This window comes from Chlorocebus sabaeus, chromosome 1 (assembly GCF_047675955.1).
Source record: "Chlorocebus sabaeus isolate Y175 chromosome 1, mChlSab1.0.hap1, whole genome shotgun sequence".
Taxonomy (NCBI): Eukaryota; Metazoa; Chordata; class Mammalia; order Primates; family Cercopithecidae; genus Chlorocebus; species Chlorocebus sabaeus.
The window spans coordinates 28,018,638-28,022,053 of record NC_132904.1 but is presented as its reverse complement, the minus strand read 5'-3'; the positions used below and the strand labels follow the sequence as shown (position 1 = coordinate 28,022,053).

The window sequence follows — 3,416 nt, the reverse complement described above, 5'->3', positions numbered from 1 at the left end:
TCTGAAGTCATTCCCATGGGCCCCTGTCTAGTATTGAGAATACCTCTAAGGAAGTTTCTTTCAAATCTGATCTACCCACCATGTTTATTCCCTGACACTAAAAGTTCACTGACTTCAAATCCTAGACTTGTCCATCATTATTTTCCCTAGTTGGACAAGGCTGAATTAAAGAGACTTTGTTAAAGGAAGTAGCCTTGGCAGAAGAAAAATCGTTGTTCTGTAGAAGTGTCATTCAATATTTAAAATCTTTTCTGAACCAAAACGAGAGCCTGAAAGTAAAGCACCTTTTATTTTTTTTAACTCTGCTGTCATTGCTACTAAGGATTTATGGTAAATTATCCTGCAGCCCTTCTTGGCTTGAGAGGAGGTACAGCACAAGTAGCCCACAGGGTCTCAATAACAGAAATATTCTCAAGGACCCTTGAGAATACAAAGGAATACTGGGCTGTTTTAAAATGAGAAAACAGAAGAATCAGTTTCTTCTGTTCCTATTCCTATAATATGCCTTAGTCTTTGAAAAGCACAGATAGATAGTTGGTTTGAACTAATTATTTCTCCCTGCTCTCCCCCACAAGAGACATTCCTGCTTGCCTTCTTGGGCATCTGTTTAAAAGCAGTATGGGAAGAAGGGGGATGCTCTAGGGGGACAAGATGTAATCATAAAATCTGAAGCCCCAAAAGAAAAGTCAGAGGAGGTTGAAAAAAAAAAAAAATGAAAGCAACTCTCCTAACCAGAAAATCAAATATGTTATCTTTCTTTCAGGATTAATAATTAATAGTTAAGAGGAAAGCCACATCAATTTATAGGGCCCTTCTTTGGGAAAGATTCATATAATTTAGCATACATACCATATTCAGTGAAAATGCATTCAATATAATTACCTATTATAAAGACAACCTTCTTGGCACTTAACAAATGAGATAATTATAAATGCTCCTTTTGCTTTTTATTAAAATGTCACAGCATGCCTAGAGAACAGTTTATATGGATGCATAAAGTCTGAAACCCTAGAAGAAAACTAATCAAAAACCACCTGTTAAATACACAATTATGATTATTGGTGTCCTTTCAATTAAATCCTATGTGTTTAAAATGAAAAACATGCAGCCTGGTACAAATACTCATGTTTCGATTTGCGATCTGCTGCATTGGCATGAGTTTTGGTGAAACTGCAAAATCACACCCAGTACTCTTCTGTATGTCATCCACTGTCAGGCCTTCCCAGAGCTCAATCAGAGTCAGCCCTTTTTTCTTGTCCACATCAAACACAGCCTTTTCAGTAATAATGTGGTTGACACATTGCTTTCCAGTCAATGGTAATGTACATTTCTCCATGATTTTATGTGCATTTCCCTTTGCAGAATGCTCCATGGTGACCACCACTTTGGTTTTGGCACTGGACACTAAATCCATAGCACCTCCCATTCCTTTCACCATCTTCCCAGGTATCATCCAGTTAGCCAGGTCACCATATTTGGAAACCTGCATCGCTCCTAGCATTGTCAGATCCACATGTCTCCCTCTAATCATTGCAAATGATTCATCGCTGGAGAAAAAAGAGGCTCCTGGAAGAATAATAACCGTTTCCTTGCCTGCATTGATGAGATCTGCATTAGCTTCATGTTGTCATGGGTATGGACCCAAACCCAGGACTCCATTTTCACTTTGAAGACGAACAGTCATATTTGGGCTGATAAAGTTGCTGGCCAGGAGAGGGATTCCTATGCCCAAATTAGCATACATGCCATCCTCAAACTCAAGAGCGGCCCTCTTGATGATTCGTTCCCTTACGTCATCTCCAGGGTTAGCAGATTCGGCTTCCTCATCTCCCTCTTTCCGGATTGATAAATGCTCAATTCTTTTCTCATATTTCTCTCCCTTTATAAGGCGATGTACATAAATCTGAGGAATATGGATGTCTTCTGGAGCAAATGCTCCAATATCCACAATTTCTTCAACCTCTACCACTGTGGTTTCTGCAGCTTTGCACGTTGGCAAGTTGAAATTCCTTGCACTTTTCCTGAAAATCGCGTTTCCTGCTCGGTCCGCCTTCCAGGTTTTCACCAAAGCAAAAGCCCCTGTAATTGCTTCCTCCAAAATAAAGTGCTGACCATTGAACTCACTCGCCTCTCTTGGCTTACTGGTAATGGCAACACTGCCATCTTTGTTGTATTTCATGGGCGACCCTCCTCGAAAGGCCGGGAGGACGTCATAGCCGCGCTGTGGAGGCTCCAGCCCGCCCCTCTTTCCTTCGCAGTGAATCGGCGGCGCCCAGGACAGCGCGCACTGATACTCAAACGCGCGCTCCACCCGGTAGCCTCCTCCTGCCTCACGGCCCGAAGATGGCGGCTCTCAAACTCCTCTCCTCTGGGCTTCGGCTTTGCGCCTCTGCCCGCGGATCTAGGGGAGCCTGGTACAAGGGATGTGTTTGTTCCTTTTCCACCAGTGCTCATCGCCATACCAAGTTTTATACAGGTCCAGTAGAAGCTGTAAAAGACATTCCTGATGGTGCAACGGTTTTGGTTGGTGGTTTTGGGCTATGTGGAATTCCAGAGAATCTTATAGGTGCTTTACTGAAAACTGGAGAAAAAGGACTAACTGCAGTCAGCAACAACGCAGGGGTTGACAATTTTGGTTTGGGGCTTTTGCTTCGGTCCAAGCAGATAAAACGCATGATCTCTTCATATGTGGGAGAAAATGCAGAGTTTGAACGACAGTACTTATCTGGTGAGTTAGAAGTGGAGCTGACACCACAGGGCACACTTGCCGAGAGGATCCGTGCAGGCGGGGCTGGAGTTCCTGCATTTTACACCCCCACAGGGTATGGGACCCTGGTACAAGAAGGTGGGTAGGTTTTTAAAATTGCTGATTCAGTTTTGGAACATGTTATTTGTCTGTTCAGGTTTTTACTTTCTTCCTGGTTAAATCTTTGGAGGTTGTGTGTTTCCAGAAATGTATGTTTCTTCTAGATTGTCTAATTTGTGTACATAGAGGTGTTCATGGTAGACTCTGAGGGTGTTTTGTATGTCTGTGGGATCATTTGTAATGTCATCTTTGTTATTTCTGATTGAGCTTATTTGGATCCTTTTTCTTTTCTTTGTTAATCTAGCTAGTGATCTATCAGTCTTGTTTATTCCTTTGAAGAAACAATTATTGGTTTCATTAATCTTTTGTATGGACTTTTTGGTCTCTATTTCATTCAATTCTCTGATTTTAGTTATTTCTTTTCTTCTGCTATCTTTGGGGTTGGATCATTCTTTTTTTTTCCCCTAGATCTTCAAGGTGCAATGTTATATCATTAATTTGAGCTCTTTCTAACCTCTTCATGAAGGCATTTAGCACTATAAACTTTCCTCTTAACACTGTTTTAGCTGCATTCCAAAGATTTTGGTGAGTTGTATCTCTATTTTCATTG

At 41.5% G+C, this 3,416-nt stretch overlaps 2 pseudogenes; one reads left to right on the top strand and one right to left on the bottom strand.

The window, feature by feature from the left end:
• Window positions 1–895: 895 nt before the first annotated feature.
• On the bottom strand, window positions 896–2,196 carry LOC103242120 (succinyl-CoA:3-ketoacid coenzyme A transferase 1, mitochondrial pseudogene; annotated as a pseudogene).
• A 55-nt stretch (window positions 2,197–2,251) lies between these two features.
• On the top strand, window positions 2,252–3,201 carry LOC119624469 (succinyl-CoA:3-ketoacid coenzyme A transferase 1, mitochondrial pseudogene; annotated as a pseudogene).
• The last annotated feature ends 215 nt before the right edge of the window (window positions 3,202–3,416 follow it).